Source organism: Neoarius graeffei, chromosome 1, assembly GCF_027579695.1.
Source record: "Neoarius graeffei isolate fNeoGra1 chromosome 1, fNeoGra1.pri, whole genome shotgun sequence".
Taxonomy (NCBI): Eukaryota; Metazoa; Chordata; class Actinopteri; order Siluriformes; family Ariidae; genus Neoarius; species Neoarius graeffei.
Genome location: NC_083569.1, coordinates 53,160,390 through 53,177,782, shown reverse-complemented (window position 1 = coordinate 53,177,782; position 17,393 = coordinate 53,160,390). Strand labels below are relative to the sequence as shown.

At 38.7% G+C, this 17,393-nt stretch overlaps 1 pseudogene; it reads left to right on the top strand.

Moving 5' to 3' along the window:
- The first annotated feature begins 946 nt into the window (after positions 1-946).
- On the top strand, positions 947-2,801 carry LOC132887905 (zona pellucida sperm-binding protein 3-like; annotated as a pseudogene).
- Positions 2,802-17,393: the final 14,592 nt, after the last annotated feature.

Sequence of the window (17,393 nt, the reverse complement as noted above, 5' to 3'; positions counted from 1 at the left end):
AAGTGTACCCCAAATTATACAAAGACTCATCTATTTCCAAATACCCCTTGCTGCAGCCTAAAGGATAGGGTGGGGCTGAGTGTGGGCATAGCAAGATGTCACATACTCACCAAATTTGGGGTTATGACATATAAGGTGCTGCAGGATGGGGCAGGGCTTGGCCAATTCACGGCTCCATGTTATACTGGCCTAGAGAGGATATATTTGTTTGCCCTTGTGGTTGAATTGAAGGCTTAGGCTGTGTTCTAATAGTCTTCTGTGCTTAGGAAAATTCCTAACTGAGTAAGATACCCAGAAGTGTTAAAGTGGCAGCCACAATAAGAGCTGTTAGAATTCTCTAAATGTTAAGGAAAGGTGCTTCAATGCTTTAGCAATCTCTGTTACCATAATGTACACTGGACCATCCTTTAAGAAAGGAAAGGATATAATGTCGTCCTACGATTTCCTGCGTCAGCAACATATAAAGCTACACATCAGTGCACCATTCACGCAAACAAATAATTATGTAAACAACTAAATATCAAATAATTAATAATACAATAATTGGGATCATCATCACTGCCGAACCCGATCCAGGCTTGAGGCGAACCATGTTTGGTTGACTTGGCCAGAATTGCTGCAGGAGGGTGGCCAGTTCCTTTCTACACACTCACACATTCAGACCTATGAGCAATTTAGAGTAGCCAGTTAGCCAAACTGCATGTCTTTGGACTGTGGAGGAAACTGGAGCACCTAGAGGAAACCCACGCAAATTCCACACAGAAAGGCCCCTGTCGGCTGCTGGGCTCGAACCCAGTAAATTTCTAACTGCTGTCTTCTGTTAGGCAGCCTAATTAGTAACTCAACAAGCCCAGAAGCCTGAATCACTGCATGAAATCACTGCATAAATAGGAAGTGCTCTGCCAGTATTGGGGTACTTGTAATCAGTAATCATCTATTAACAGCAATGGGTTTTAACTAAGTTGACTTTGGTGTGCTATTGCTCTTGACAGCTGGTTTGTCAACAGCACAGTGGCCAAGCTTCGGGAATATCCAAGCTCCTGCTGGACTTTAACCTAATGACCTAGGGCATCCTTCACTGTGAGTGAATGCTGGTTTGCCTTCTCACTGGACTCAAAGTGGTTCCCAACCTGGAAGCCATGTAGTAGCCCTATTTGGACTACAGCTTCAAAATCTTTCAAGTACTCAAGCCCAACAAGTAATTCAGCAAACAGTGAAGAAACTGACCTGACATTTTCCAGTAGCCCCAGTGCACTCTGTAAGGCAGCCTTGTCCTGTTCTTTCTGAGGGGGTAACAGCAAGGTGCAATGAGACTGCAGTGTATGTAGAGGTGATGCATGAACTGCTTGGTACTGATGTAACCCACAACAGTGCTGCTTTCACACTGGGAGGCTGTGCTGCCAAAGGGGTGGATGCTTCTTCCTAATTCCTTATCTATGAATCAGCACTACATGACTGCAACAGCAAGTTGATTGTAAGCCGTCTATTGGCAAGTACATCAGTTTTGCTTTTAAGCTTGTTATGGATGGTTTTACATCTTGCCTTTTTCATTCAGGTAACTGCAAATGAGCTGGTCTATATCTTCACCCTTGGTTTTGCTCCAGTGCCTCTAAGTGGCCCTCCACTTCTGAGAAGTGCTGGTGCTAAGGTTTCCATTGAGTGTCATTATTTGAGGTATGGAGCAATACCCACCAATAAATCTGTTTGTGTTTACTTGTGAGGCTGTGCTCCTTTGTGATGGCCTTTATTCTAATGCTCTCCAGACTCCACAATGTGAGTAGCAGTGGTCTCATGCCTGCTTAGATCCCATATGCTTCTGCCCAAGCTGCTGAGGAACTTCTTGTTTTCTCCTTGAGGCTCATGATGGGTCTGTATCAGGGATGCACTGTAGTTTGTTTGGGTGAGATAGTTACTAATGCAGTTTCTTGTTCTAGATGATTGGATATTCCAAAGGCCATCCAACCAGTACTATCTGGACGAGCTTATAAATATTGAGGCTTCGGTACTGCAGTTCAACCGTGTGCCCTTGCGTGTCATTGTAGACAGCTGTGTGGCCACTCCTGTCCCTGGCATAATTGCTGTCCTGAGATATTACTTCATTGATGACTATGGGTGAGTGAGGTTCTTTTGCACCTCTGTAAGCTGATCTGAACTTTCCTAACTGTGAATCCTTCCAAGTGCCTGATTGATGCCAAGCTTACACATTCTAGCTCCTGCTCCATGCCCTACACTCAAGCAGCTACGCTGAAGTTTCAGCTGAAAGCATTCAGATTCTTCCAAGGGAACGGTAGCTTGGTAGGTAATGACTGCTTGGCCAGGGGTGATGGGCCTGTTCAGCTGTCAGATTTTGGCATGTACTGTTTTGGCAGGTCTACATTGCATGCATCTTGAAGGCAACAGCAGCATCTGCCCCTGCTGATGCTGAGCATAAGGTTTGTTCATTCTCTGAAAATAGTTATGTTGCTTTGATTGTGACTGTACAGTGCTGCTGAGCTGTGGCCACTAAAGCATTACTGTGTCTTCCTAGATGGACTGCTGCAGTTGCTGCAGCAGCTGTGGAAGCAGTAGCATGAGGAAGGGATGTGATCTGTCATCAGAACAAGGTATTTGGGAGACCCATGTTGGCTTTTATGTAACTTGTGTCTTTGCACTCTTGAGACCTGAACTGCCAACATGTACACAACTTGTGGTGTGTCTTTGGTTTTGGACCCCACTCATGTATCTTTCCTTTATTTGCAGGCTTGCAGCTGGAGAAAAAAGTAAGCCTTGGCCCCATTGTGGTTCTGGAAAATGTTTGGTAGGCTAATAACTTGTTTTGCTTAAATAAAAAAAAAACTGTGCTGGCTTATTACTTTTAGCACCTTTTTGCCCAAACATGGGTGGGTTTCTAGAACTACAAGACTAGGGGGTTCCCCAGCAGATTAGGTACACTCTTGTCTTGTGAGAATGTTGCAGGCAGACTGCAAGCCAGCCCTCTGGCTGTGATGGTATAACTAATAGGGGTAATCAGAGCTAAGGCACCCTGATACCAAAAACCTCTCTGGGGTGTGCAACATCCCACTTTACCAGCTCTGCGCCCTTACCAGCCTCAACGGAGAGTCAATCCCACATGGTCATTGGAAGGCTGTTAAACTACGATGTATGGCTCTCTGGAGTGTTTCGAGCTTGGCCTTGACTTTTGTTTTAAAGCAGATGTCCCAGGTTGACTAGAATTGAGGAATAGTACATCCTAGACTAAATCAATTCTTCCCCAAATCCCTTCTCATTAAATCCCAGTATGCTTTAACTCTGGCAGTACCTGTCAAAGGTTTAATAGGGAGGACTCCCTTTTTATGGCAAGATTCTATTTGATGCTTGTATCTCTACAACATGAAAGCATCTGCTTTAGTGACTTAATGTGTGCATCCCCCTCAGAAAAGTGCTGGTCTCATTTCTTGCAGCATAGCTCATCATCTCAGAATAGGCCTAGTTAATTTGTGACAGTCCAGGAAGCAGACAAACCAACTACACCAACTGACTGCTAGCTGCACAGTTCTCACTCAAGTTCTGCAATATTGAGACTATAGCTCAGGGAACAAACACACAAAGTAGCAATACTCCAGTTTGTTCTAGTAACCTAATTAACATAAAATTAGATCATATTGCATGTACAGCCACTGCCAGCAGCTTTGATCTAAAGGTAGGGCTATTAAACATTAGATCCCTTACATCTAAAGTGTTAACTGGTAATGAACTTATTACTGATCAGGAGATTAATGTGCTGTGTTTAACAAACATGGATTAAACCAAATGAGTATGAAGCTAGTCCTCTTCGATACAGTTACATATGCCAGCCTCATGTAACTGGTGGAGGAGGCATCACAAAAACCTGGTCATAAACTCAAACTATTTGAAGTTCTTGCTACTAACAAATGTAGCCACAAAAAATAAGTCTTCCCAGTCAGTTCTGCTAATTATTTACAGACCCCTGGGGCCATATTCTGAATTTGTGGATTTCCTCTTGAACCTACAGTACTTGTTTCCTTAGACAAAGCCTTAGTTGTTGGAGACTTTAATATTCACTTTGATAACCCAGAAGACCCCCTGAAAACAGCGATTGTGTCCATTCTAGATTCAGTCAGGGGTTAATCAGAACATCTTAGGACCTACTCCTAATGGTGGTCACACTCTCAATCTAATGCTAACATTCAGATTCCACAGTCTGAAACTACTTCAGATCGTTATCTCATTTGAAATATGCCTTCGCAATAGGGTTGGGCGGTATTACGGTAAGAAGGTATCATGGCTCAGATGGCTAAGGCACCGTACCATAAATCCGGGGACCCGGGTTCGATTCCGACCCGAGGTTATTTCCCGATCCCGTCTCTCTCTCCCCCGCTCATTTCCTGTCTCTCTATACTGTCCTATCTAAAAAAAAAAGAGACTGAGACCGCGGTTGAAAGATGGCAAGTCAAGATAACGAGTTAGTGGCAAAAAAAAATACAACATTGGCAGTGTGGCAGTATTTTGGTTTCAAACCAAACGAAAAATCTAATATGTCCCCTAAGGCACACCATAGCCTGGGGTACTCCACTTCCACGAGATCTCTCCAATGAGTTGTGTTTTGAGTAGGTTACATGAGTAACAACAAGGTAAAATAATATAACGTATGACATTTGGGATGTGGGTAATAAACGTTTGAAATGTCATCTACTGAAGAAACGGAAGAAAACATCGTAGCGTAAACTGTTCGGTTTCTGGTGGGAATTAGCAATGCGCTTGCTATCTTTGTTGGGTGTGTTAAACCGTATGGATTTAAGTGGAATAATTGTAAGGAGTTATGTGATCAAGACAACGTTTTAAGCAAGGTAAGGCCATTTGATTATTAATTTCCCCGCCATGGCATGACGTGGGCCCATATGATTTTGCCTTGTGCAGCTATCACGCATTTGAATTAGGTTCGCCTCATTTGCGCTGAAGAATATGGTTTATCGCGCAGTCTAAACGGACTTGGGTGTTGGTTGATTCTTTTTCTTTTTTTTATTTCCCATGCTTGAAAGGGTATGATCCTGCTCATCGTGTACTTTTTTTTGATGGAGTAGGTGAAATAGTGCTGCAAATGGCGTTTCAACGCAGACATGTGTAAACGACAGTTGAATGCTATTTTCAAGATGAAGGAAGAGTTGCGTGATGCTTTGAAATATCTCTTAATCCATTCATCAATGCACAAAATTCGCTTTGCTGCTTAATCCATACCACAATGCACATAATTCGCTATGCTGCTTTTAAATAGTACATTTGAGGCATAGGCGCACGTTACACAGTAGGCCGAAACAAAATATTATTTTTTTCTCGGTAATACCGTATACCCCGGGAAAACACAGAGACGGTTTAAAGGTATCAAAATTTGGATACCGCCCAACCCTACTTCGCAATAATATATGCACCTTGTCAAGTTACTGTGTCAAATGGACATTCACATCAACTGCTGCACACAGATTTATCAACAGTCTCTTAATTATGAACTTTGATTCAGTGTCAGACCCAACAGAACTTGATCAGGGAACTGAATGCTTAGTCAATGTTCTGCTACACTTTAACATAGCTCCACTTAAAAGGGAAAAAAATAGTGAGAAACTAGTACCCTGCTATAATGATTACACGTGCACCTTAAAACAGACCACTTGAAAATTTGAATGGAAATGGGGTCAAACAAAATACTCTAGTTAACATGGAAGGAGAGCCCCTTGAAGTATAGAAAAGCTTTTAGATCAGTGTATCTCTCCACCCTAAAAGATGATGATAAAAATAATCCTAGATTCTTATTTAATACTGGAGCAAAATTAACTAGGAATAAGACCACCACAGAAACATGCACACCTTCAGTATACAGTAACAATGACTTCATGAATGTTTTTTCAATGGCAAAATTGAAAATATCAGACAAAAAAATTCAAACTATTAATTCAAAGCCAGACAATTTAATAAGTAACCATTTAGATAACAATAAAAAAAAACTTTAATCCATGATTAATGTTTTACTCCCCTTTGAGAAATTGAACTAATTTCCACATCAGAATATTCAACTTGTGTACTGGATCCCGTACCTACACAACTCTTCAAACAGACAATACCAGAAGCAATCGAAACTCTTAAAACTATTCAGTTCTTCCCTTACACTGGCTATGTACTTAAATCCTTTAAACTAACAGTTGTCAGACCCCTGATTGAAAACCCTGACCTCGACACCGGTCAGCTGTCCAACTAGAGGCCAATATCATACCTCCCCTTTATCTCCAAGATCCTAGAAAAAGCTGTGGCACAGCAGTTATGTGCATGTCTATGTAAGGTCCTACTAAAATAGTAGCCTCGTGTTTCATTAAGGTATTTACAAGTGTAAGATGATAATATAGTTTATTACATTTCATTATTGATGGTGACTGCAAATACCACAATGCAATGTTTGTCATTTGGACATTATGTATGTTTCGCGCTAAAATGTTTATGGTGTAACCAATCCTGTGTAGGTTTGGAAGTGGTGGTATGAATTGGGCCAATTAGAATTGGGGACAGGGGATGGAGAATCTGCAGCTACTGAATATGCAGATGCAAGAGGCCAGAATACGTTTTGGGTACGAAATTCACTGATGTAGAGTTGAGAGCTGGAGGAGTTAAGTTCATAAAAAGAGGTTTATTTAACATTTTTGGAGACGGAGTACAGCTAATAGGTTACTGGTCCAAATGTTAAGTGTCTGTAGAGATAGGCTCCAGAGTGTTTGCTTTCACCTGTTGAGTTTGAAAGTGGGCTGCCGGACTAATCATTTTCGCAGTTTTTTTCCCCTGTATTCGCGGATATATCGAGTGCTCTAGCATATGTTGTAACGGCAAGAAAAATGTCGAGTTTGAACTTTCTTCATTGCAACAAGACCGCAGACTAAGTGAACACGAACTCCGCTAAAGCTAGCGAAGCCACGTTTGGAAGAACAGCTTGCTCATCAAAGGCTTATCATCTGGACTGCCTGCTGCTACAGGGAGCTAGCCTCCATTGCCATCATCTTATTCACCACACATCCTGGACTGCCGAGTTCGTGAGTAGTTTGTTTGAAGCTCAACTGCCGATTCATCCACCAAGCATAGTAACAGCGTGAGTGTACTTTTATTCTTGTTTCGGTCGGATTCCATCTGCCATAGGAACTTGCATTGTGGATTACTTTTTTTTCCCCCCTCATGTGCACCAACGTTTAATGGGCCCCTACTTTTTTTTTTTCGCGCAAGCTTGCTATTGTAATTTCATAGAGACTTATTGAACTGACTATTATTGACTGTTTTGCATTCATCACTTAACCTTTTGTGAAGAGTATTTTTTTCTTTTCCATTAGTGGGATTAATAGCGCCACTCAGCATAGTGGTTGAATAGGGGTACTGTCAGGATTTGTGATACATTTTAGTTCATTATACAGTTGTGTACAAAGGTGAGGGAAGTGAATTGAGGCTTCTTATTTTTTATTTCACATTTAGTCAACTATATATTCTTTACATTTATTTACATGCACACTTTTATTCTCACACATTCTTACACTAGGGTAAAATAAATGTCATCTGTTTGTTAATTTATCTGAAGTGTGGCATTGCTTTATTGTAGTGTAGTTGACACTTTCTGGTAAAGTATTTCTTCATTGGAGGCACCGTGCTAGTTATTTACTAAACTCGTACAGTACTTACCAATTCTAATTTTGATACTATATCTGCTAACTTTAATGGTAGACAGGAAATCCAGTCAATTCACCATCACCAGCTGGAAACTCAGGATCCTATTTGTTTGAATGAGTGTGACCTCAGTGTAGATTAAAACACTAGGGGAAAAAGGGGTTACATCTACATCAGAATAACGTCCACAAACTGTATCAGTCAGGATTTAGGCCTCATCATAGCACAGAGACAGCACTGGTTAAAGTAGTAAATGACCTACTGTTGGCCTCTGATCAGGGCTGTCTCTCCTTGCTTGCACTACTTGACCTTAGTGCAGCCTTTGACACCATTGATCATATCATTCTATTGATAGACTAGAAAATGTTGAAGTTAAAGAAACGGCCCTCTCCTTGTTGACGGAGTGTCTGGGCACTTTATGTCCCAGGGCACCCTCATGTCTGTGTTACCATCTGGCTCTCCCTTTTAGTTATGCGGTCATAGTTATGCTTGCCAGAGTCCCTGCTTGCACTGTTCTTAACCATTAGGTGACAACAGGCATACCTAACAATCTGTTTTCTTTCTTTCTCTCTTATTACACATCAATTCTGAGATACCAGTGATGTTGGCCTCCCCTGCTCTTTGGAATTGCCTGATCCATCTTGATGCCCTGGCTGGAGTTCTCATCACTTGGCTCCTGTGGAGGATGGCCCCATATGGACAGTCTAAAGATAAATTTAGATGGTGGCTCTGGACACTTACACTTTTGCTACAATGTCTTGGAACTATAATTGCCATGATAACTTTAGGACTGCAGCTGTCATAAACAGTCTTGCACTCAAGTCTCCATCATTGAACAGTTGATAACTTCAACAAAACAGATTTCATGTTAAAACTAGGTCTGTTGAAGTTAACGCAATATGTTAATGAAAATTCTTTTTAACGCCACTTTTTTTTTTTGACGGGCGATTAACACATGTATGTTCTGTGCATTGATTTGCATGGGGCACAAAGACTAGCCCATATGGTCCAATCCCACAGAAGAGCTACTGTTGCACAAACTGCTGAAAGTTAATGCTGATTAAAACAGAAAGGTGTCAGCATTCACCTTTTCTACAGTTTGCGAATCAATGACCCTTCGATGCCCATGACCCTATCACCAGCTCACCGGTTGTCCTTCCTTGGACCACTTTTGGTAGGTCCTAACCATTGGATCAGCGGAGTGTGCTAGCGGAGCTAGCGGAGCTAACAACACTGGTAATCAGCTGATTGAGCTAAACAAAAGATAAAGACTCTTAAATATGCCACCAAAGGCGTCAAAAGCGGAGACGAAGAATGCGTGTCACTCAGTCAGGTAACTGACTTAATGCAACAACAGAAGGACATGTTTATGACTCTCCTACACCACCAACAAGAAAACTTTAAAGGTTTCATCCAAATCATTATGGATTCCACAAACAGTAGACTTGATGCAATAACACAGGACATACAAGAAATCAAAGTGAGCCTGCAGTTCACTCAAAAAGAAGTGGATGATTTGAGGGCTGATAGCAGCAAACAGACTGAGCACTGCAATACAATGCAGGCAGATCTCTATAAGGTCTGTGATAGTTTGCTGACTATCACCGACAAGATGGACTACCTGGAAAGACATACCAGACGGAACAACCTGGTATTTGAGGGAGTAGCCGAGTCACCCAGAGAAACCTGGACCGAGACGGAGGAGAAAATCCTGGTGGAGAAACTACAACTGCAGCACAAGGTGGAGGTGGAGAGGGTGCACCACACAGGGAAACCCAATGGAGGTGACAGACTGAGGCCCATAGTTATAAAACTTCTTAGGTACAAGGACAGAGAAGGCATTCTACAATGAGCAAAGTTTCTCAAAGGAACAAAGATTTTTATTAATGAGGACTTCATAGACATCGTCAGACGAAAAAGAAAAGACCTGATGCCGGAGCTGAGAGCTGCGAGAGAGGACATTGCCTACTTATGCCATGATAAATTGGTTGTGCACCCACGTACCACCAGCACACCAAAACATCAGTGAGAGTAGACATTTACTGAATAATGGGTATGTTGAACCACAACACATCATATGACTTTTGTCACATCTTTTACACATCATGAAACAGATCATTCATTAAGAAGAAATGATCATCCGGAATTAAATATCTTTAAATACACTACACACAAGCCACAGAATATTGAAAATGATATTGATCCAGAAAACAACTTCTTCTTGAACATCAACAACGACTGCCACTATTATTCAGATGAGCAGTATAACAGCACTTTTAAGACTGATAACAAAATCTCAATAATCCATTTCAACAGTAGAAGCCTGTATGCCATCTTTCATAATATCAAGGACTATTTAAATCAATTCACCCAGTCTTTTAATATAATTCTAATCGGAAACATGGATTAGCAATGAAAGAGGCATGAATTTTGGTCTTGAAGGTTGAGCTGATATGTATGAATAGGAGAAACAAAAATGGTGGTGGTGTAGCTATGTATGTGGATCTGAATTATAAGGTGATGGAAAATATGTCAACTGTGGCGAACAATGTGCTTGAATGTATAACAATAGAAATAAATAGGCCAAATAGAAAAAAATATCATTGTAAGTTGTATATGGGTCTGTCTCAGAAACTGGTCTCTCATTTGGGACATTATGGTCAAAAAATAAAATTTCTAATTTTACTTTTTTTTTGCATTTACCTAACACTCGATGTTTCTTTTGTCATGTTTAATAAGAATAAAGATAGTATCTTGCTTTATCTGGCCTCCACTGTGGAAATTTTTTTTGATTACAATTCAAATGCTTTTGTAAAATTGATTTCCATATAAAATAACTCCATCATGAAGAATTAAAGCCCCTCCTTCACAGATGAGTGAAAATATTGAATAAATTTTCCTCTTTTTGATTGCTTGGGTTAAAAATGCCAAGTTATGATGACTGAATTGATTATTCACTTAAATATGAATAATATGATACATTTTGGGTATTTGATATGGCGAAATAGGACACAATGGGAAAAATCAAGAACACACCGGAAAGATGAGAATAACGGGGCTGGTAAAAGAACAGCGACTGTACCGGCTGAAGGTCGCGCGGGTCTCTGCTGCGGCGCGCGAGCAACGGGACATCACTACCGCACCGGACGGAGCGCGAGACGGGGCAAAATGACTGGCCGTAGATTCTATCAGAAGTTCGATCCAAATTGACCATGGTTGCAAAATATTGGCCAAAAATACACAAACACTACGAAATATGAAAGTAAGATGAAAAAGAAACATTCTATTGCCTTATACTGCAAGACTAAAACAAAATAAAACTGTCAAAACTCCCCTTTTCAGTGATAACATCCGAACAGATCACTCGCGTAACAGAAAGACCGCAAATCAACTTCTAACTGTTGGAGTGGAAAATTCCATTCTACACATGCACATTGTTAATGTGTGTCCTTCCCCGCACACAAATAACACGCTACGGTAAAAAATAGACCACAACTCATTTTATAGCTCAGAAATTAATACAAGGCCAGCTACCATCGTAACATATTCTGTAAGAAACGTATTCTATACCTAACTTTCAGCTTAACAAAACAAAATCGCAGATTTATAACTAAATTTTTATATGGCGTAGTCATTTTAAGTTACTATTTTTTGTGAGGTAGTGACCCCGACCCTGAGGCTTTCCATTTAGATCAAAACACATGATTGTACTGGTTTTGGGTTTGCGGAAAATGGAGTTACAACAGTGATCAAATATTTTGCATGATGTTTTATTACGGTTATGATTATTCTGTGAGCGCACCAATCCTTAGGTGTATAAAGTTACAACTTAAAATACAATTAGTGATAACTGTAGACTTTTCAGTGGACTACAACCTTTTTAAGGGAATGCGATGTAGTCAACCATTTATCATGTCCCAGATCAAGCCGCCATTTTTCCACAAATTTGCAGAATTTTTGCCAAATTCTGAATAGAGTATTCACATCAAAGATTTAGTTTTATCTGTATTATTTCTTAAATCATTTTATTTCAAATTAAAACCAACATCACCATTCAAAACCGTATAGTTTATTGACTGTGAGTATATTTAGTGGGGTACCCCCACAATCTGTCTGACTGTGGATTGGTGGAGTCCAAACTCTTTAGAGATGGTTTTGTAACCTTTTCCAGCCTGATGAGCATCAACAACGCTTTTTCTGAGGTCCTCAGAAATCTCCTTTGTTCGTGCCATGATACACTTCCACAAACATGTGTTGTGAAGATCAGACTTTGATAGATCCCTGTTCTTTAAATAAAACAGGGTGCCCACTCACACCTGATTGTCATCCCATTGATTGAAAACACCTGACTCTAATTTCACCTTCAAATTAACTGCTAATCCTAGAGGTTCACATACTTTTGCCACTCACAGATATGTAATATTGGATCATTTTCCTCAATAAATAAATGACCAAGTATAATATTTTTGTCTCATTTGTTTAACTGGGTTCTCTTTATCTACTTTTAGGACTTGTGTGAAAATCTGATGATGTTTTAGGTCATATTTATGCGGAAATTTTGAAAATTCTAAAGGGTTCACAAACTTTCAAGCACCACTGTACAGAATACCAGGTTCAAATATAGCTACATTTAAAAACTGGATGAATGAACATTTCTCAAATTCAAATCATAAAGTCATGTTTATTGGTGGTGATTTCAGTATAGATTTGTTAAATCCAAATAAACACAAGATGACTGATGAATTCATTAATACTATATACAGTATTGGCCTACATCCCAAAATTACTAGACCCAGCCAAATCTCAACCCATTGTGCAACATTAATTGATAATATATTTTCAAATGAAATGGATAACAATACAATAAGTGGTTTATTGGTAAATGACATCAGTGACCATCTTCCAGTTTTCACAGTCTATCATGATATCCACATAAAAACAAACAGGATAAGATACTCCTGCATAGAAGGGTCAGGACAGAGGAATCCATGGATGCACTTAATAACAAGTTACTAAAGCCAGACTGGGAGTTGATAGATAAAGAGAATGATACTGATAAAGCATATGATGAATTTCTAAAATTATTTAGAATATTATATGATAAAAACTGTCCAGTTATACAATATTGTAGGAAACTAAAGTATAAAGATAATCTATGGATGTCAAAGGGACTGCAGAAGGCTTGTAAAAAGAAAAACACACTATATAGAGAATTCATAAAACATAGAACTAAAGAAGCAGAAAATAAATATAAGTATAAAAACAAGTTAATTAATATCATGAGGAATTGTAAGAAAGATTATTATAATAAAGTACTAGAGAGTAACAAACATAACATAAAGGGTATATGGAATACATTAAACAGTATAATTAGAAATAAATCTAGACAGATTGATTATCCACAGTATTTTATAGAAAATGATAAGATTATAGAAAACATGGATGACATAGTTCACAAATTTAATGAATTTTTTGTAAATACTGGGACAAATCTAGCGGATGATATTGAAGAAACAACAACCCTGAACGCAAATCCAATAGATAGAAACCCAATAACAATGTTTCTTAAGCCTGTTGAAGAAAAGATTATAGATATTGTTAATGAGAGCAAAACCAGGACATCCACTGACTATAATGATATAGATATGAAAACAGTAAAAAAGGTAATTCATGGGATTTCCAAACCCTTAACACACATCTTTAATTTATCACTACAAACCGGTCAATTTCCCAATAATATGAAAATAGCTAAAGTTAGTCCTCTATTCAAAACTGGAGACAAACACCTGTTCACAAATTATAGACCTGTTTCTCTTCTCCCACAGTTCTCAAAAATTCTGGAAAAAAGTTTTTAATAATAGGTTAGACAATTTCATAGAGAAGCATAACTTACTCACTGATAATCAATATACAGTGGTGCTTGAAAGTTTGTGAACCTTTGAGAATTTTCTATATTTCTGCATAAATATGACCTAAAACATCATCAGATTTTCACACAAGTCCTAAAAGTAGATAAAGAGAACCCAGTTAAACAAATAAGACAAAAATGTTATACTTGGTCATTTATTTATTGAGGAAAATGATCCAATATTACATATCTGTGAATGGCAAAAGTATGTGAACCTCTAGGATTAGCAGTTAATTTGAAGGTGAAATTAGAGTCAGGTGTTTTCAATCAATGGGATGACAATCAGGTGTGAGTGGGCACCCTGTTTTATTTAAAGAACAGGGATCTATCAAAGTCTGATCTTCACAACACATGTTTGTGGAAGTGTATCATGGCACGAACAAAGGAGATTTCTGAGGACCTCAGAAAAAGCGTTCTTGATGCTCATCAGGCTGGAAAAGGTTACAAAACTATCTCTAAAGAGTTTGGACTTCACCAATCCACAGTCATACAGATTGTGTACAAATGGAAGAAATTCAAAACCACTGTTACCCTCCCCAGGAGAGGTCGACCAACAAAGATCACTCCAAGAGCAAAGCGTGTAATAGTCGGCAAGGTCACAAAGGACTCCAGGGTAACTTCTAAGCAACTGAAGGCCTCTCTCACATTGGCTAATGTTAATGATCATGAGTCCACCATCAGGAGAACACTGAACAACGATGGTGTGCATGGCAGGGTTGCAAGGAGAAAGCCACTGCTCTCCAAAAAGAGCATTGCTGCTCATCTGCAGTTTGCTAAAGATCACGTGGACAAGCCAGATGGCTATTGGAAAAATGTTTTGTGGATGGATGAGACCAAAATAGAACTTTTTGGTTGAAATGAGAAGCGTTATGTTTGGAGAAAGGAAAACACTGCATTCCAGCATAAGAACCTTATCCTATCTGTGAAACATGGTGGTGGTATTATCAAGGTTCAGGTCTGTTTTGCTGCATCTGGGCCAGGACGGCTTGCCATCACTGATGGAACAATGAATTCTGAATTATACCAGCAAATTCTAAAGGAAAATGTCAGGACATCTGTCCATGAACTGAATCTCAAGAGAAGGTGGGTCATGCAGCAAGACAACAACCCTAAGCACAGAAGTTGTTCTACCAAAGAATGGTTAAAGAAGAATAAAGTTAATCTTTTGGAATGGCCAAGTCAAAGTCTTGACCTTAATCCAATCGAAATGTTGTGGAAGGACCCGAAGCGAGCAGTTCATGTGAGGAAACCCACCAACATCCCAGAGTTGAAGCTGTTCTGTACAGAGGAATGGGCTAAAATTCCTCCAAGCCGGTGTGCAGGACTGATCAACAGTTACCGCAAACGTTTAGTTGCAGTTATTGCTGCACAAGGGGGCCACACCAGATACTGAAAGCAAAGGTTCACATACTTTTGCCACTCACAGATATGTAATATTGGATCATTTTCCTCAATAAATAAATGACCAAGTATAATATTTTTGTCTCATTTGTTTAACTGGGTTCTCTTTATCTACTTTTAGGACTTGTGTGAAAATCTGATGATGTTTTAGGTCATATTTATTCAGAAATATAGAAAATTCTAAAGGGTTCACAAACTTTCAAGCACCACTGTAGATTTAGACGTAATCGATCAACAGCCCAAGCTTTAGTTGAATTGCTTGAGGAAACCACAAATTCCATAGATAAAAAGAAATATGCTGTTGGGGTATTCATTGATCTAAAAAAAAGCATTTGATCCAATAAATCATCAAATATTATTCAACAAATTGGAACAATATGGTATTAGGGGACTAGTATTAGAGTGGATGAAAAGTTATTTAAGAAACAGGAAACAATTTGTGAAAATGGGAGATTACCAGTCAAGATGTTTGGATATTGAGTGTGACATTCCACAGGGATCAGTGTTGGGTCCTAAGTTATTTATCATGTATATCAATGACATGTAATATATCACAAATACTCAAATTCATCTTATTTGCTGATGATACAAACATACTTGGATCAGGCGAGAATTTACAGCAACTCTTGGACACTATCACCTCAGAACTTATTAAAATAAAAAAACTGGTTTGACAAAAATAAGCTGTCACTAAATCTGAGCAAGACAAAAATTATGTTATTCGGTAACAGAAAAATAAATCATCAAGCACGAGTACAGATAAAGGGTATTGATTTGGAAAGAGTACACGAAATTAAATTCCTGGGGGTGATAATAAATGACAAGATTTGCTGGAAGTCTCACATCAAATACATCTGCACTAAAATAGCTAGAAGCATCTCTGTAATGGCCAAAGCAAGACACTACTTAGATAACAAATCATTCCACATATTGTACTGTTCCTTGGTTTTACCTTACCTAAATTACTGCATAGAGGTGTGGGGCAACACATAAAAGTTCATTAGATCCACTACTCAAACTGCAAAAAAGAGCCATCAGAATAATTCATAAGGCCGGGTATCTTGAACACACCAATCCTTTATTCTTAAAGTCTAAATTAATAAAATTTAAAGATTTGGTGGAATTCCAAACAGCACAATTTCTTTACAAAGCCAGGAATAATTTATTACCAAGCCACTTACAGAAAATGTTTCAGGATAGAGAGGGAGGGTATAAGTTAAGGGAAATGTCAAACTTTAAGATCCAAAGATGTCGAACTACAATGAAAAGATTATGTATATCAAATAATGGAGTAAAGCTATGGAACAGACTGCGTGTGGAGCTGAAACAACGTCCAAACATCAGGCAGTTTAAAAACAAATACAAACAAATGATTTTTACAAAATACTGGGAGGAAGGGGCTTGAGGGGGAATCTGGATGTTCTCAGGATGGGGCTTGCTGCTCTGTATTATTTATTATTATTAATTGTTATTTTGGTTGATATTTGTACTATTATTAACAATTAGTATCATACTGGTGTAATTTTTATTATTAGTATCATTAGTATTATACGGATATTCACATGAAATAATAATTGGTATCATACAAGCTCATAGGGAAACAGAGTGGGGGTAGGAGTTAATAAGTCTACTTCTTCCTACTCCTTTTCGAACATGTTTAAGTTCATTTTAATTATTATTATTAGTTAATTAGTAGTAAAATTAGTCGTTATATATATATATATATATATTTTTTTTTTTTTTTGTATGATTATGGTTATTTAGTTCGTTTGGTTTTGTTTTGATTTTACTGTTCAACGTTCACACATGTTCGAAATAAAGATTTCAATTGCATACCAGGAACACCCCACAAGATGTGCCGTTTTGGAGATGCCCTGACCCAGTCATCTAGCCATCACAATTTGGCCCTTGTCAAAGTCACTCAGATCCTTACACTTGCCCATTTTTCCTGCTTCCAACACATCAGCTTCAAGAACTATTCTCTTGCTACCTAATATATCCCACCCCTTGCTGGGTGTCACTGTCATGAGATAATGTTATTAACTTCACCTGTCCGTGGTTTTAATGTTATGGCTGATTGGTGTATATCATAATTTAATGCTTTTTGTAAGATTTTATTGTAGAATAAAACCACCCTCAAATTCCTGCCATTGCTCACCTGTGCAACTGAATAACTGATTTATTCACTACAAAATAAAAGGTTTTTATCTTGTCTACTACTTTATATAAATAAACAAACCATACCCCACCTCAAAATTACACAAACCGGGAACAGTGTGAAATAACAAGCGGGAAGAACTCCACAAACAGAAAATAAAGTTCATGTTTTACCCACAGGCCTAATGTGGTTTCACCTTTATCATGCCTGAGTAAAGCAAAGGCATGTTGCAACTTGCCG